General features: G+C 50.0%; 1 protein-coding gene across 1 annotated transcript in view; it reads left to right on the forward strand.

The window, feature by feature from the left end:
* Positions 1-18,011, forward strand: part of DNAH17 (dynein axonemal heavy chain 17) — an 8,024,690-nt gene that overhangs the window by 2,476,773 nt on the left and 5,529,906 nt on the right. The gene's annotated exons all lie outside the window — the stretch shown is intronic.

The raw sequence follows: 18,011 nt of genomic DNA on the forward strand, positions 1-18,011 counted from the left end.
GAATCTTCTACTTCACCATCCCTGAGGAGGTCTTCAAATTCATCGATGAACATTTCCGAAGCTGACCAAAATATGTCTCTACTACTGCGGACCCTTCGGTCTGTCCTTTGAATTTTTTTTCTCAAAACCAAGTGCGGAACTAGACCTGGATAACTGCTACATCTGCAGACCGCTAGGCTTATTAAATCAACTGACATCTAGTTTTGACTCATACGTTTTGTTTCTTTGCTTCTTACGTATTGTCCTTATATTATACACCACATAATGCCTAGTTAATACCCCACTTTTGAAGTATAACCACTCATGGCCTACGCATAGCCCCCAGGCTATGCTGCCACTGCTTGTGGTTAAGTTAAAGGTTTTTTTTGGGTTTCACCTCTCTGATTGGGGGATGTTAGGAAGAATTCTCATTTTATGGCTAATTTCCCTTACCTATAGAGTCCCCCAGCAGCTTTGCTGGATTTGAAGGGTTTGTTTTTTTTCTACTGCTAAGAGTGAGACTCTTTTTCCCACTCTTAGGCATTTTTGCTATGTGTGTTCTAGGCTATTTTTGTGTTTAATGTCTATGGGGTTTCTTTCACCTCCATAGGAACCATCTTTATTCACATGTGTTACAGAGCACCCTCCATGCAGTGACACAGGGGTGTCGTAGCGACCCCCAAACATAGACTCCATATCCTGGGACCGACTACTGTCTCCCAGGGCATGTAAAGTCCCCATTGCATTTACTAGTCAAATTTTATGAACTAAACCAGTACAACCCCTTTTACTATGGAGGTACTGGGAAGGGTTAATAGTTTTTCCCTTATGTTCATTTTCGAGAGGGTATCGTACAGTCCCTCTCTCAAAAGTTTCTGGCTGGTGGCAGTGGTTACTACCGTAAATATTCGACCGCAAATATTTTCCTATGTGATTTTCCCATTGTTTGAGGCTACCACATTTTCTGACAGCCTCTAACATACGGCCAGTTTATTTTAATATTAACTTTACTCTGGTAGCTTTTATTTGCCAGAACTTTAATATAAATTCTTTCTTGTGTCTTTCTCTAAACTCCTAACCCAGGTCGGGGATCCTTTGTTCGTCCTTTTGGCGGGCTTCTACCATGAAGCCCTCCTTTCGGCGCCACTGAGTCTGGGGTGGGTCCATTGTGTGGGAGGGGGTAGTAGGACCCCTGGACAGGGTTGCCTCAGCAACCCATGTCACACTCTATACTGATAGGCTGGAGGGTCTCCCGCCAAGATGACCACTCCACTGTGTGAGTGACAGCTAGGCTGTATGAATGAGGATCTTTTTGCATAAAAGCAGGGTCCTGAGGACTGGAAGAGCAAGACATCGCTACTGGAACTAAGAAACTGAAGAAGAGAGAAGCCAAAGACATCTGCAACGACTGAACTGCCGGTGAAGCCCTGCTGCAGTGTCTCACCACTTTTCTCCACACAACGAGAGAAGATCTTCATCTGAAAGAGCCTTCTTCCCTTGAGCTGGCGGGGCCAACCAGTTTGCCACTCGCCCTCCCGGACCTGCCGTGGTCGAATCACCCATACCCTGTACTCGGAGACCGGATAGCCAGGCACCAGTCCACCCGGACCGCGATTTAAAGGAGCATACCTTTTATTCGTCGCGCAGCACCGTGGCTGGTTTCATCCCTGGGTAGTGCAGTAACTCGAACCTTCCTCCACGACGAAAACCTCTCTTCATCTGCTGGATCCCCCGAACTGCAGGAACTACCAGGAACAACCACCACCGCAGGAGCCACTTCTTCATTTTAAATGTACATTGTTCCGCCAGGCTGCCCTTTCTTCGTGGTAGAGCTAAAGGTGTTTTAAATCCTATACCTATCTGTTAGGGTGGCCGCCCCTCTCTTTTAACATTGTCTTTCACCTTCTGCATCCACCTTTTCAAAAACGTTAACCAAAGACTTGACTGCAGCTACAAGAACATTTTGCTCCTGGGCCCTTGCCCTGTACCACTGACTCTGGCACAGGCCTACCGACTCTGGCTAAATTTGTTAGAACTGTCTTCTCTAGATTGCTTCTCAACTAGAACTGTGTTGGTGCACCTATTTCTTATAACCACCCTTTCCTCCCTACTTTCATATCTTGTGAAATGCCATTTTGCTCAGTTTTCATTTAAGTATTTACTATACTGATGCACTGCCTTGCTTAATCCGGTTCACAATCTTATGGGAAGTGTTGCTAGGGTGTATAAGAAGCTATCTCTGTATAACTTGTCCTTTCCCTCCCTTGTGAGAAATTGCTAGAGTGCTATTTGTGTTTGGTTTTCACTGTGCCGTTTTGCTCAGTTTTCACTCTTGCTCAAACTTGTCTACAATTTAGTGGTGGTGTATGTTTTCTTTGACCGAATTTAACTTGCTTAATATTTGTGATAACTTTGCTTAACTAGAAGTGTGTAAAATAAATATATATTCCTTTTTAATACAAAGCTTTGATCAGTGTTTCCTTGTTCCATAGTACTTAAGGCCTATTGTGTAAAACCTGATTCTCCAGCATGGGGTCTGGCATGGATTCACATGATCATGAATATTCCCCGTCGTCAGGCTGGGAATCCTCGGTAAAGAAAACATCAGTATCAGTTTCGTTTCTGATCTGTCTTTCTTAGTAGTAACCAATCAGTGATCTCTGGGTCATACTGCCCCCAGCCAATGACTGTCCTCTCCCTAAGCCCCGCCCCTGGCAGCCATCCTCAGATTTTTACCGCGCGCTCAAGTGTTGGGAGTCCTCGTGTTTAGCTCTTGAGTTTTTTACTGCGTTTTCACGCTTTTTCAGGAGAATTTCTAATTTTTTCGGTTTAATCGAGCCTCAAGCGCCACCGTTTCTACTTCCGATAACGGGGAAGCGTTTCGGAATTCTTCTACGCCCCTCAAGGGTGAAGTTTTCGTCAAGTTTACACTTCTTGGAGGATTCCGGAAGATCTGCGGCCTACCTGAACGGACATGGCCCAGGACAAGGGGAGCTCGACGCCCTGATCCAAGCTGTTCAGGAACTGCCCTGGATGCGGATTATATAACGTTTTCAAGGAGGATGAGCATTCGCAATGTCTCTACTGCCTCCATGGGGACAAGACGCACCTGGAGAAGGACTGTGCGTTCTGCAAGAACCTTTCAGAATGGACCAAACAAGATCATCGTTCCCGTCTGTCTGAGCGGGCTTCTAAGTCCTTTGAGGGCGCCCCGGCGACGGGGGCCCAACAGAAGGCCAAGCACCGCAAGTCTGCGGTCTCTGGGAACGCCAAAAGGTCGGGCTCTTCGGTTGCCAAGCAGGGCGCTACTTCCCCGGCACGTTCGACCACGAGCCAGCACTCTGGTTCGGGGAAGAGGAAGTCAGAGAATCCCGGTAGGAGGCTGGAGCGGACCCGGTCAATCTCGAAGGGGGAGTAAGGCGCTGACCCTCGATCTCGAAGGGGGAGTAAGGCGCTGACCCTCCCCGCAAGGCAAAGGCCCAGGACGCACCTAAGGTGGTGAGGGCTTTCATCCACCCGGCTAAGGCCTCTACCGAAGTGGTCGCTGCGAGCCTGGCGGAGCCGGCTGAGTCTACGCCAATGGAAACGGCCTCTGGCCCAGAGTATCCCTGCCGCCGCGGAGGGAATCCTCTTTCCAGCCCATCGCTAAGACCCCTGTGAAGCCCCCGGCTGAAAAAGAGGGGGGCGGCCGGTGGCCCTTACAGACTCGGAATCAGCCTCTGAGGAGGAACTGGTGGAGACCGAGAAGGGCCTCAACGAAAGGTCCATAGGCCTCAACGAGAGGTTAATAAACCTCAACGAGAGGTTCAAGAAGGTTCTATCCCAGGGGACGGTCCCTGCTGACGAGATCGAAGATAGCGACGACGAACAGGGCCCAGTGTAGCGGCCATCCCGCCCGTCGCAGCCATTTCCCGAGCCCCAGGATAGCTCGGCGCCCATTTTGTTGGCAATCCAATCCTTATGTACCGAGATAAGGATGAGATTACCACGCACCCCGACGGAGGAGCCAGAACCAGGCCCGTCGGCAAGCCCTCCGAACAAGCAGAGGAGAGTCCACCCCGCTCCGCCCTTTGTGCCTGCGAGACCGGTGAACCCCTCATCCCCCTCGCCGGGAGAGGATACGGCAACGGATACGGCGACGGGGACGGGCGATGACGGCGGCGATGACACAGCGGACATCCCGTTGTCACCCCCCCCCCGCAGGCGTCCCGAGCCGATGAGGTTGGCTCTTTCCACGGCATGATAACCAGAGCATCCAAGCTCTTCCAGATCTGCCCTGAAGAACAGAAAAAGGAGGGGTTTCTGTACCAACGACGAGAGGCTAAGAGGAAGACGGTCCTTGCGTTGGACTCTATGGGACGACGAGTCATCTCGTCGGCGGCGACGACGATTAAGGCGGCCAATGCCTTAGCGATCGTGGCCTGCTACGACAGGGAGCTCTGGTTCAAGATGGCTCCCCTGCTAGATTACCTGCCTGATGACAAAGGAGGGCGAGGTGGCCTCGGATCACGCCATAATGGTGGCGACGGACATTGCCGATACCGGATTTCACCAACTGGGCAACAGAGTTTGACTCCGACGATGAGGATGGCTCAAGGCTACAGACTTTTGCCAGGACGTCCAGACCAGAGTGTTGGACATGCCGTTCGACGGCAACAACCTCTTTGGTAAGGCGGTGGATGAGTCTCTACAGGCCATCAAGACCGACTCGGAGACGGCCCGGGCCCTTGGGGTGCTTCAGCAGCGACGGCCCTTTCGGAGCCCCAGAGGCAGACAGGGTGCCTCCAAAGGATCCAGCGGTGGCTCCTCCACTTACCGCCAGGCGGCCTGCTCCTCTTCGCAGGAGGCTTACAGAGGTTGCGGCAAGCAAGGGGGTTCCAGCCGTCATCGCCAAGGAGGCCAAGGCGGCAAGGCCACTTCCAAGCAAGACTGACCCGGCCGGGTTGTCGGGCCCCCACCGAAGCACCCCGGTGGGAGGCCGGCTGACAAAGTTTGTCATAGTGTAGGAGTCCATCTCCACCGATGGTTGGGTGTTGGACACCCTGGCCAATGGGCACTCGCTGGAATTCATAAAGAAGTGCCCTTGCATTCCTCCCGTGGCCAGGAAGGAGAATCACATCCCTCAACTGCTGTTGGAAGTAAATTTGGCGATGCTCAAGAAAGGTGCCATCGAGTTCGTCCCTAGGAGGCTCCGGGGCTCCGGAGTGTACTTAGGGTACTTCCTCGTCAGAAAGAAGACAGGCGGTTGACGCCCCATTCTGGACCTGCGTCAGTTAAACAAATACATCAAGGTGCAGAAATTCAGGATGGTCACCCTCCAGCACGTGCTGGGACAGCTGGAGGAATACAACTTCCTATTGTCGTTGGACCTGGAGGATGCTTACTTCCACATCCCCATTCTAAAAAGGCACAGGAAGTTCCTCAGGTTCATGGTTCAGGGACGCCACTACCAATTCAGAGCCCTACTGTTCGGATTAAAGTCGGCACCCAGGGTTTTCACCAAGTGCCTGGCATCAGTGGTGGCACGGCTGCACCTGAAGGGGATCCACGTCTACCCCTTCCTGTCTGGTGTGCCCCTGCTGGACATTTGCAGGGCTGCTACGTGGAGGTCGACGCACACCTTCACAAGATTCTACTGAGTCGATCGGGACTCCAGGGAGGAGTCCAGGGTCGGCCAAGCAGTGCTGTGCAACCTGTTTGCTTAAGTTGAGCCTGGTGAGGAGGTAAGAGATGCTTAATGTTGAGTTGTTGTATTGCTTAATGTTGAGTCTGTTGCCACCTCCCGTGGTTGTGCATGTGTATACTGCTATGTATTCTTTTATTCATGAGCATGTGAATCCATGCCAGACCCCATGCTGGAGAAGGAACAAGTTACTTACCTGTAACTTTTGTTCTCCAGCATGGGTCTGGCATGGATTCACATGCGAACCCTCCCACCTACCCCTCTGCGGCTCTTCACTTGGTCATACTGCCACTTGGTGTGCTACCAAATCTGAGGATGGCTGCCAGGGGCGGGGCTTAGGGAAAGGGCAGTCATTGGCTGGGGGCAGTGTGACCCAGAGATCAGTGATTGGTTCCTACTAAGAAAGAGAGATCAGAAACGAAACGGATACTGATTTTTTCTTTACCGAGGATTCCCAGCCTGACGACGGGGAATATTCATGAGCATGTGAATCCATGCCAGACCCATGCTGGAGAACAACAGTTACAGGTAAGTAACTTGTTCCATACTGTTCATCTCCCTCTTGAGATAAGTCTGACTGCCTAGACACAGCTACCAACTAAATCTTTGTGGTACGGACTGATACCAAAGGGTATTTATTGCTTGCACCTGTAGTCCTAATCTTCTGTAGTGCTCCCTAAGGGAACTGCACAGGATTCTGCCTAACAGGGGAGGGGTGGGGAAGGTGGTGGGCTGGGAAGGGTATCTAGTTGTAAAAATACTTGACACCTGACAGGGAACCCGAGTACCTAATTGTATCCAGATTGATATTATCAGATCGACGCCCCTGTATGTCGGGCCTGGACCCTACAGTTCATTTTCTGGTTTAGGCAATTGCCTATTGTTGCTGGTTCATCATCCTTATGGCTGAAGATAGTATTGTGTACATGAGCTGGAACATCAGAGGGCTGGGTAATCATACCAAAATGCATAAAATACAGTTATATATTGAACGGCACAAAGTTAAACTACTTTTCCTGCAGGAAACACACGCTCTTTCCAGCGGATGTGTGAGGTTCCCAACGCTATTATACCAACTATTCCACCCAGAAAAGCAAAGTCATGATCTTAATGCATAAAAGTCTTAAATTCCAGCATAAAGTGACTCATGTTGATCCACTGGGACGCCCCTACTGGGCCCCACTTATAATACTACTAGATTTCCCCTTATCCCTATTCTCTGGGGCGCAGATTTCAACTCTATTCTAGATATGGATCTTGATAGATCGGGTTCCAGACCCCGCCAACGCTCCAAGGCAGCCAAAACCATCATCGAGGTACATCCCCAGTTAGAAGTGACTGATGCATGGAGATTGATTTACCCAATTCCCGAATGTACTCCTTTTACTCCTCAGTACATGATTCACACTCATGCATTGACAGATGGCTCATTTCGAATATACTAGTCAGAACCATTACCCAAGTGTCTAGCCTCCCCAGAACATTTTCAGACAACTCCCTGGTGACAGTCTCCCTGAGGTGGACTGTGGACAATCCAGGGGCCCACTTATGGAGTTTGAATATGCATTCTTTACTAGATATTGCCTTCGAAACAGAACTGGGGATCACCATTACTAACATAGGCACAGAGCTGGATGTGTTCCGCACCCACGTGGTTTGTGAACGGAAGGTCATAGATGACCCCCAGTCTGCTCGCAGATATGGGGAAGGTGAGTGTCTTGGTCGCGTCCTGGCTAGATTGATCTTTCAGGAGAATGGTGTACCTCATATTCTGGCTATCGAGAGGGCTGATGGCACCTGACTCTGTCATTGCATGATATTAATGCCGAATTTCGCACCTTCTACGAAACCCTTTACTCCAACACGGACAATATTCCCACAGTCAACATAGAGTCATTCTTGGATAGCCTCCCGCTTTCTATCCTTTCCTCTTGGACCTGGGATGTCCTAGACACCCTGATTACACCCGAAGAAAAATCCAAGGCCATAAACTTCCTAGACTCTGGTAAAACCCTTTGGTCCCACGGACTCCTCGTTGAATTTTACAAACGTATAAGACCCGCCTGGTTCCCCAATTGTTAGCTCAATGGGAGGAGGCCTGCTAGTCTGGCATTCTCCAGACCTCTCTTCGAGAGGTAATCATTTTGGTATTACTTAAACCAGGCAAACCTCCCACACAATGTGGCTCAAAAGTCCCCTCTCCCTTATCAATTGCGATGTAAAAATCTATGCTAAGGTATTAGCCCTGAGACTGGCCTCGTATGGCATTCATCACCCACCCGTATCAGGCAGGTTTATTTCCGGGGTGCTCCACCTCTCTTAATTTGTGCCGTCTTTTCAACATACTTACCCTCGTCGACCCGGGCACACAGGCAGTCGCAGCCTCTCTCGATATACAGAAAGCATTCGACTCTGTCTCCTGGAGTTATCTATGGCAGGTACTCGAAAGGAGTAACTTTGTTCCCTGTTTTTGGAACAGGGTTAAACTCTTGTACTCTTCTCCCGTTGCCAGGATTCACATGAAGACCGGTGTTCGGCCCAAATCCAAATAGCCAGAGGCACGAGGGATGGATGCTCCTTCTCACTGTTGATATTCGCCATAGCCATTGAACCGTTGGATGACAGGATATGCCAACAACATGCACATAGAGACATAAGACTGTCCGGTCCCCCAAAGATCTTTTTTTCCCTATATGTGGACGATGCTGTCCTTTTCACCCGCTCTCCTGAACAAAATGAAGCCCCAATACTAGAGAATGTCATTCCGTTAGGTGAAAGATCAGGTCTCAAAGTAGACTGCTGTATATCTGTTTTCTTTCCATTAACCAAAGTCACCAGGCACCCCCCCCCCGGACCCTCTGGGATTCGCATGGTCACAATCCGAGATTACCTATCTTGCAGTATTGGTCACACGTCAACAGAACTCCTTGTGCGACGCCAACTTCGGGAAGTACCTGCTCATCCTTATCTGAAAATGTACAGGCTGGGCTTAATTGCCAATCTCCCTAGCCAGCAGAATCAGCATCCACAAGATGATAGTGCTTCCCCAACTCTTATACAGATTTCTGAATGTCAACCCTATGGCCAGGCTGTGAATTATTTAAAGCCCTGAACCGTTGCATTATGTCACGATTCCTGCCTGCAGCCCTCTGAGATATCAGGCTGGAGCCAGGCCACAGTCACCTACTTGTCCCCTAAGGGCCTCTCCATCGCCCCAGAGACCCACTTGGACTCAGTCCTGACGCCTGTGGCGCCAATCACACACACAGCCCTAAAATCCCCTTAGCATTGGACTTGCAATGTATTATGGGCAAGATAGATGCCCCCATATAATTCAGTTCCTTGAACTAAATGGGCAGTCTAGCCTTTTGGGTGTGGTTCAGACCAGGGATACCTGAAGACTATTTAAACCACGCCTGGCCCGAGAAACACGCTTTGCGTTTCTCTGCACCTGCAGCGTGATACTCGCCATGCTCGGATCTCTCTCCAAGAGGCCTTCTTCTTTCTTTCGCGCCCGACGCTCCTGCAAGAACATCATTAATAATACCCTTCTCCAGCATTGGATCTTTCATGGATTCACATGCTTAGAATATTCCCCGTTGACAGACTGGGAACCCTCGGTAAGCCTATATAGCCTTTTCCTATAGGAAAACTTTCGACACTTTAGTGTCCTATCTATGTCGTTTTGGGCCACGCACGCACGCCCTACCAAGACGTAGTGGTATAAATGCCCCGCCCCTGTGGCTCCTTCCAGATTTCGACTGTCTCCAAAGTGGGAATGCCTCGTGTTTTTCTACTTGGTTAGGTTACACTCTTCTCCTGATGTCAGGAAAAGCACTTTTCCGCCCGTGCGCTAAGTGCGGCCTAAAGAAGGTCTACGAGGGGGATGCGCATATGGACTGCATTTACTGTCTGCACCCTCACCACTCGGCCGACGACTGCAACATTTGTAAGGGCTTCTCCCAGAAAACCCTTAAGGATCGGAGTCGCAGACTTGTCGCATGGTTCAACGATGGAGCGGGGGCATTCAGAGGTGGGCTCGACACGCAGCGTGGCCTCGGCATCGAAATCTTCAGGAGCCCCGCGCCGCTCATCGTCATTGGAACCCCCGGTGAAGAAGCCCAGACCGGTGGTCAAGGAGTCGTCGGAAGTCCGCTCCAAGGACTCGGCATCGAAAGGTGCCTCTTCGTCCTCATCTTTGACGAGAAAAGATAAAGACAAATCCAAATCCTCCTCAGGCGATCGTCATGGATTGACCTCGAGTCGAGAAAAGGAAAAACGCAGGTCGAGTTCAGAGAAGGCGGGAGCAACGCATAAACCTTCACGACCACCACCGTCGTCGACGGTTGGGCGGTCGTCGACGTCTTCCCTGCCATTGATGCAGTTAACATCTACCGCACCTGCATTGCAGACGTCGGCGACGACGCCGACAGGAACAACTATGGCTTCGTTGACGGATGTCCCTCAGAGGGTCTAGTGCCCAGAGGTCTACGACCCAGTTTTACCGGACACACTCCTATAGCAAGAGGCCTTGTCGGTGTCTTCGGGGGACGAGGGCGAAGGGATAGCTGCCCCGGTAGACCTGGGGTTGCAACTTACCAGGCCGGTCTCCGAAAACGGTCCAGCTTCTACCTCCCTGCTGGATCCACAATCGATTCTGTCGTTGGAAGTCTTATCCACGCTGCAATCTCTGATACGGACACTGGACGATAGACTGCCTCGAACAGCCTCGGCTGGATTGGTCGTCGACGACTCGGGCCCGTCTCGCCGTCCTCCACCTGCAACCCCTGCCGCAGGTCCTCCAGAAGCAAGCCCCTCGGTTCCACGCTGCGTGGAAGGGGAGCTGTTGGATTCAGAATCAGGCAGCAGGGCAATAGTCTCACTTTCCCCCTCCAGGGATCTGACCTGGGAATCCGATATAGAGTTGGAAATGCCGAGGAGCCCGGCCCAGCCGTCTCCTCCAGACGATATCGGGTCATTCCATAGCATGATGGCTAAAGCCTGCAAGGAATTTGGACTGGCACAATAAGAGGAAAAGAAAGATTGCTTTCTTTTCGACCACATGGGTCAAAGGAGAAAATCAGTGTTTTCAGTGCCCATCCTAGAACATGTGTGGAAGGAAGGTCTGCAAACCATGCGTCACCCTTTCTCCGAGCCAGCGGTTAAAGGTCGTCTGGAAAAGAAGTTCAAGGCCGCGGACTCTACTCCCAAGTGCCTTTCCTCACAACCGACACCTGACTCTGTGGTATCGGCGGCAGCGACGAGAAAGGCGAGGGCTCAACACAAGTGTACGACCCCGCGGGAAAGTGATGCTAGACGACAAGATGTGTTCGGCAAGAAGGTCCTGACGGCAGGTGCCACCACGGTTAAGGCAGCCAATTCTCTTGCCATAGTCACTAGATACAACAGGGAAATGTGGCACCGGCTGGCACCCATACTCTAACATCTTCCGGATGAAGATCGAAAAGCGGCTATGCTACTAGTCAGAGAAGGTGAGGAAGCTTCAAATCATGCAATTAACATTGCAGTAGATCTTGCAGAGTCGGGTTTCAAGCAGGTGAACAACGGTGTGGTCCTCCGACGGCAGGCGTGGCTGAAATGCACCAACTTCTGACGAGAGGTGCAGTACAAGGTACTGGATATGCCTTTTGAAGGAGACCTCCTTTTTGGCGAGAAGGTCGACGAAGCCTTGAAGGACATGAATGAGGACTCGCACACTGCGCGTTCTTTGGGAGCTCTCCAGAGTGGTCAGGGTTCCCGGTCTTTTCGTCCGTTCATTGGAGCTTCGGGGAACTCCAGGTTCTCTTACAGGGACCGTTCCTTCGGTAGATCAACATATTCCTCTCAAGGATACAGACGAGCTTCACAGGCAGCCAGACAGCGCCGGGACTACCAAGCCCCTAAGAAAAGAGCAGGTTTCTCGTCGTCGATGAGGGATAAGCGAGCTAAGAGTCAGCAATGACAGACATCAGAACGTTCTGGGGGGCAGAGTATAATATTACATCAAGGAATGGGAGCTGATAACCACAGACCAATGGGTGTTGGGCTCCGTAGAATACGGACATGCCCTGCAGTTCAAAAGCAACCCTCCGCATATTCCACCGGGGCGGGTAGCTCATTCCCATCTCAGCGTGTTGCTGCAGGAAGTAGCACTTATGCTAAAAAAAGGGGCTATAGAACACGTCCCGTCGTCGTAAAGGGGTCAAGGGGTTTACTCCCGGTACTTTATGGTGAAAAGCCGAATGGAAAATGGCGTCCCATCCTAGATCTGCGAGAACTGAACAAGTCGTTGAAGGACATAAAGTTCAAGATGCTCACGCTTCAAGAGGTAATAAGGTCAGTTCAAAAAGGGGATTTTCTAGCGTCTCTGGACCTGCGGGACACGTACTTTCACATACCGGTGTGTCCGCGACACAAGAAAAACCTCAGGTTTGTGGTGGAACACAATCACTACCAGTTCACAGTTCTCCCTTTTGGACTAAAATCTTCCCCCAGAACGTTCACCAAATGCCTGGCTCCGGTGGCAGCCTGGCTGAGGAGGCAAGGCCACCATGTATACCCGTATCTCGATGACTGGTTGGTGAGGGGATCTTCCCCGTCGTCGACGCACAACAGTCTACAGGTCACATTGAGCCTATTGGAACGATTGGGGTTTGCGATAAACTTCGACAAGTCCTCATTAACGCCGTCCAGAAGCTTACTGTTTCTGGGTGCCCAGTTCAACACCCAGCTGGGATTAGTCAAACCATCCCTCTACAGGATTACCAGGCTCAGTCGTTTGGCAGGCCAGCTGAAGATCAATTCCAGGTTGTCGGTAAGAAAATATACGTCAATCCTGGGAGCTATGGCGTCCTGCATTCATCTAGTGCCCAACTGTCGCCTTTTCATGAGGCCAGTTCAACAGTTTTTGGCAGATCGTTGGATGCAGTCTCAGGGCCTTTGGTCAGACAAGTTGACCATCAACGACGTCGAACTCATGTCAACCCTACGGTGGTGGAGGAATCGTCGGAATATTTCCAAGGGTGTGCCTCTACAGGAACCGGAATTCCAGTTCACAGTTGTAACGGACGTGTCCCTAACCGGCTGGGGAGCGCATTTGGGCACGTTGCAGACACAAGGCCGCTGGTGTCAGAAAGAATCTCTCCTACACATCAACATTCTGGAATTGAGAGCAGTCCGCTGGGCCCTGAGAGCGTTCCTGCCTCACATCAGGGGATCCACAGTGAGAGTTCTGACGGACAATACCACGACAATGTTTTATTTGCGAAAGCAAGGCGGCATGCGGTCCAGGACCCTCTCCATCGAGGCCCAGAAAGTGTGGCACTGGGCGCTGAAGCACCATGTATCCATCATAGCCCATCATCTGCCAGGAGTGAAAAACGTGCAGGCGGACTCGCTCAGCAGAAAGATGGACCAGATTCACGAGTGGGAAATAAACAACGATCATTTGGCGAAGGTCTTCCAGAAATGGGGGCAACCAACGCTGGACCTCTTTGCCACAAAGGCAAACAAGAAGTGCAAAATGTATGCCAGCAGATGGCCACAGGACGATTCAGTGGGAGAAGCTTTTTCCTTCCCGTGGACGGAAAAGTTCCTCTATGCCTTCCCTCCGTTTCCCCTGATAAGGAGGCTTCTGCAGTGGATACGCAGGTACAGGTGCTGAGTCATCCTGTTAGCGCCGTGTTGGCCGAAACAGCCATGGTTTTCCGACCTCCTTCATCTGTCAGTGGACCACCCGATAACGTTCCCGAAAGAGCCCAACCTCTTGTCCCGGAACAAAGGAAAGGTGTGGCATCACGACCCGAACAGTCTCACCCTCACAGCTTGGCTCCTGACTTTTCGGAGTTTGGGGCCTTGACCATTCCATCGGACTGTCGGAAAATATTACAGGCTACGCGGGCCCCGTCCACCAACAAGTCTTACAGGAGTAAGTGGAAAAGATTCTGTGTGTGGTGCCAAGGGCAGGCGGAATTGGAGCCTCTGAGAGTTACTTCGGAACAGATCCTCCCGTATCTGTTACATATGGCGAGGAGTGGCTTGTCTTTTTCATCACTAAAGGTTCACCTGGCGGCCATCTCCAGGTTCACAAGAAGGAGGAACTCTACGCCTTTGTATAGTGACAGATTGGTTAAACATTTCATGAGAGGTTTGTTTCGGACGTTTCACCCGGTTAAGCGTTTTCCACCGACGTGGAGCCTTAAATTGGTGCTTGCAGGTTTGATGAAGTTTCTATCTTGGAAAGTGGCTTTTCTAATAGCCATAACGTCGGCTAGACGAATCTCAGAGTTACAAGCATTGGTCATAGACCCTCCGTATCTCAGATTCTTCAAGGACAAGGCGATCTTGTCGACAAGTCCTCGTTTTATCCCGAAAGTTCCTACGATTTTTCATAAACACTCTACCATGGTCCTACCCACCTTCTTTGCAACGCCATCGTCAGCAGCGGAAAAGGTTCTGCATACCCTCGATGTCAAGAGAGCTCTAAAATTTTACCTGCATCGTACCAAGCAACTTCGATCGACACAGCAGCTCTTCGTTGCATATGGCCCTTCAGCAAAGGGGAAAGCAATTTCGAAACAAGGTCTGGCTCGATGGGTCTCGTCGACGATTGCTTTCTGTCACTCGAAAGCGGGAAAGCCGCTGCAAGGACGTCCGAGAGCCCATTCGACCAGAGCGACCTCGTCGTCGACGGCATTATGGACGGGGATCCCGCTGGCAGACATTTGCAGAGCAGCAGCATGGTCAGTGCCCCATACATTCACCCGCCACTACTGCTTAGAACAACAGCATGCGGACGAGGTTCAAATGGGCCGAGCAGTCTTGCGGCATCTCTTTCAATAAGGTAAGCCCTTTCTCTTCGAGAGGGTTCTATGCTGATTGGATATGGGTTTATTTATGCCGATATGGGTATATATATATATATATATATATATATATATATATATATATATATATATAGATACGTATACGCTTTTAATTTTATGCACGAACATGCGTATGTGGTGTCAATGCGTGCTTTATGTACCCTGTTTTTTTAACTTACGTATATTGCAGTATGCAGTAAGGTGACAGGTGGTTGATATCGAATCTTATGTAATCATGGTTCGTTTTCTTTGGCAGACAGAATGGGGTGATTGCTCGATTGCAGTTACACCTCCTTCATTGTTTCATGTTCACTGCTGTGCATTCTATTCTAAGCATGTGAATCCATGAAAGATCCAATGCTGGAGAAGGGAATAGTTTCTTACCTGTAACTCCATTTCTCCAGCATTGGTATCTTTCATGGATTCAGATGCGCCCTCCGGCCTCCCCGAAATGCAATCTTCGCATTTTTCTGGTTTCACCCCGTTCCACTTGGAGGGGTCGAAATCTGAAAAGAGCCACGGGGGCGGGGTATTTATACCGCTACGTCTTGGTAGGGCGTGCGTGCGCGGCCCAAAATGACATAGATAGGACACTAAAGTGTCGAAAGTTTTCCTATAGGAAAAGGCTATATAGGCTTACCGAGGGTTCCCAGTCTGTCGACGGGGGATATTCTAAGCATGTGAATCCATGAAAGATACCAATGCTGGAGAAATGGAGTTACAGGTAAGAAACTATTCCCTTACCTTGAAGAGCATCCAGCTTCTGTCCATCGGTTCTCCAGTCTTGCGGGTTGCTACGGCGGTGTCATCTCCATCTCAGCATGCTGCATCCTACGAAAGGATAAAAGAACAGAAGAGAAGACATTAGTAAGCATTCTGCATATCTTAGCTTGTTCGAAAACTGCAAGAAAATTTAACCGCTTACCTGAATTCCTGCCGATCGGGGTAACTTCAGCTCCGAAGCACCCTGTCGACCTGCAAAAGGGGAAAAGACATATCAGGTTAGCGCAAAAACATTAGGAGGCACCGTACATCGCACTTACTCACTGCATCTCATCTCCTCAGCTTGCATCCACGCTGAGTTACCTAAAAGGACACAAAAACGAACATTGGTTAATGCAAAGAAGAGCGATTAGCATTGCACTCCGTGCTCTCACTCACCGTTGGTTCTACTCACCTCAGCAGTGCGTCGCCATCTTCAAACCCTTCTATCACCTAAGGAAGGAAAGACACATTAATAAAGAGACTAGAGCCAACAGAGCTGTTCATAAGGCTCATTCTACTTACCGGTTGGGCTAAAGTCACAGCAAGCACTGTCCGCCGGGCCAGAGCCCGTGAAGCAACTAGGCAACATCAATCCTGCATCAGTCAACGCACCGAAGGCAGGACGGAGACCGCGCTATACAAGAAAACAAGGTGAGGAGTGGACCGGGGGAAGGTTTGGACCCAAGGAAGAGGGGGTGAAGCAAGCAGAGCCAATAGAGAGTTGACTTCTGGCAATCCTGTGTTTCAGGCCCAGTCTTTGGTCGAGCAGATTCCTAGGAAGGGTTTGAGGTTATCGCAAGTCCAGACAGGCTGAGTGGCGTCACCGTGGATACCAGGTGAGCATTACAGAACGTAAAGCCTCCCACCATAATCCACCTGGGCACCATGGAAACGTCAGAAACCAACCAGTTAGCCCAAATGTTGGGGCAGTTACGTTCCGAAGTACATGCAGCCAGGCAGGAGACCAACACCCTGAGGAGAGAGTTGATAGTTGCTAAAGAACAAACTGATGACTTAAACGGGCAACTTCTCCAGTCACAAGCGGGGCATGCACCATTGCCGGGTAACGTGCCCTCAATGCTAGTGCCATCAGCCAATCCTGTTCAGATAACCTTTGCTGGGGCAGTTCCGCCCAAGCGATTCACGGGGGATCCCAGGAAGTATGCAACATTCATGAATCAATGCCGTCTGCACTTCCTTTGCAGACCAGGGGCCTTTACAAATGACCAATCATGGGTCGCTTTTGTGCTATCTTATCTGAGTGGAAGTGCCGCAGACTGGTCTGTACCATTTGTGAATCAAGACGATCTTTTGCTACATGATTTCAGGGGTTTTCAACAGGAAATGGAAAAACGTTTCGCCCGTCGTACCCATGGACAGGCAGGCACTAGACAATGAACTTCTATCCCTTCGTCAAGGGAACCAAGACCTATTAACGTACATCGCTACGTTCAATAGACTCGTGGGTTGAAGCTGAATTGCCTGAGGAGAAGAGAACCACGTTATTTCATTGGGTCTGCGGGGAGAGCTAAAGGATGTTCTCGCACAAGTAGTGGACCCCCCAAAAAACTGTGCAGAATTTATTAACCTTGTTGTTCAACTAGATCAAAGACCGAAGAGCAGATCGAACCAGACAAGACCCTCGCCCTATGTATGTGCGTTCAAAGGACAACGTCTCTTGAACAACAGAAAGCTCAGGGGAACCAATGCAGATCGGAGGGGTCAGATCCCCCTTGACTAAGGCGGAAAAAGATAACAGGAGACAGCAGCAGTTATGTTTGTACTGTGGAAAATCGGGTCATTTCCTTAAAGAGTGCCCAGTGAAGCCACCGAGGAGAACAGTAGGGGCTATGGACAAGGAAGACACCATCAAGGAGTCAGAAAACTGCCCAGTCCGGCAATTGTAGGGGTCCACTTGTCGAGCGGTGAAAGTGAAATACAGACCTCCCATCTGTCATCCTGATCAATCACCAACAACCATTGCGGATGCAGGCAGTAAGAGCGTACATAGACAGTGGAGCTGTTGGGAATTACATAGACCAAGATCTTGCAACAGAGATGGGACTTCCTTTATGTCCTACGTTAACCACAGACACCTTAACCACTGTTGATGGCACGGAAATAGCCTCTGGTCCAGTATCCCAATGAACTGCATCTTTAACCCTTCTGTGCCAATGTTAGGCAGAAACCTGTGCAGTTCCCTTAAGGACCACTGCACAAGATTTAAGACTACAGGTGTTTGGCAGTAAACCCACTTGGTAGCAGTCTGTACCACACAGATTCACTTGGTAGCTGTGGCTGAGCAGTCAGACTTCCCTCAAGAAGAGTTAGGCAGTATATAGAGTATACACAATAGGTACAGAGATACAGTAGCACAAGCAAACACTGACCAGAGCTTGGGTGTAAAAGTATATCATTATTTATTTAAAGACACACTTGTAGATTACACTAGCATAAAGAGAAAAATAAATTCAGCTCACAGTCACTATTATATATATACAACCCTAATTACTTATTAGACAAGTCTTAGTGAGAAACACCACTTATTTTCAGACAGAGGTGAGCGCTTAACATAAGATGGCACTCTAATAAGTTATTAAAAAGGGAGGGAAAAAGGCAGAGTTATGGAAGCACACAAATGTCAGTACTTTTAAAAGAACCACAGTAAGGCAGTATAGGCAGAGTTCTACTGGAGAGCAAGGAAGTCAATTGGAAGGCCC

The sequence above is a fragment of the Ambystoma mexicanum genome, chromosome 3q (assembly GCF_040938575.1).
Source record: "Ambystoma mexicanum isolate Mex_15411 chromosome 3q, UKY_AmexF1_1, whole genome shotgun sequence".
Lineage (NCBI taxonomy): Eukaryota > Metazoa > Chordata > Amphibia > Caudata > Ambystomatidae > Ambystoma > Ambystoma mexicanum.